A 431-nucleotide genomic window follows, 5' to 3' on the forward strand; every position below is an offset into this window, starting at 1 on the left:
TCACATAGACTAAGAGTGAAAGGATGGAAAAAGATCTTCCATGCAAACAGAAAAGAAAAATGAGCTGGAGTAGCTATTCTTATATCTGACAAAATAGACTTTAAACTAAAAACCATAAAAAGAGACAAAGAGGGACACTACATAATGATAAAAGGACTGATGCACCAAGAAGACATAACAATCAGAAATATGTACACGCCCAATGCTGAAGCAGCCAGATTTATAAAACAAACTCTATCAGACCTAAAGAAGGAAATAGACACTAATACCATAATAGCAGGGGACCTGAACACCCCTCTGTCAATATTAGACAGATCATCTAGGCAAAGAATCAGCAGAGAAACACAAGATCTAAACAATACTCTAGACCAATTGGAATTGGCAGGTATCTACAGAACATTCCATCCAACAACCTCAGAATATTCATTCTT

Source organism: Galeopterus variegatus, unplaced genomic scaffold (genome assembly GCF_000696425.1).
Source record: "Galeopterus variegatus unplaced genomic scaffold, G_variegatus-3.0.2 Scaffold11, whole genome shotgun sequence".
Classification (NCBI taxonomy): Eukaryota; Metazoa; Chordata; class Mammalia; order Dermoptera; family Cynocephalidae; genus Galeopterus; species Galeopterus variegatus.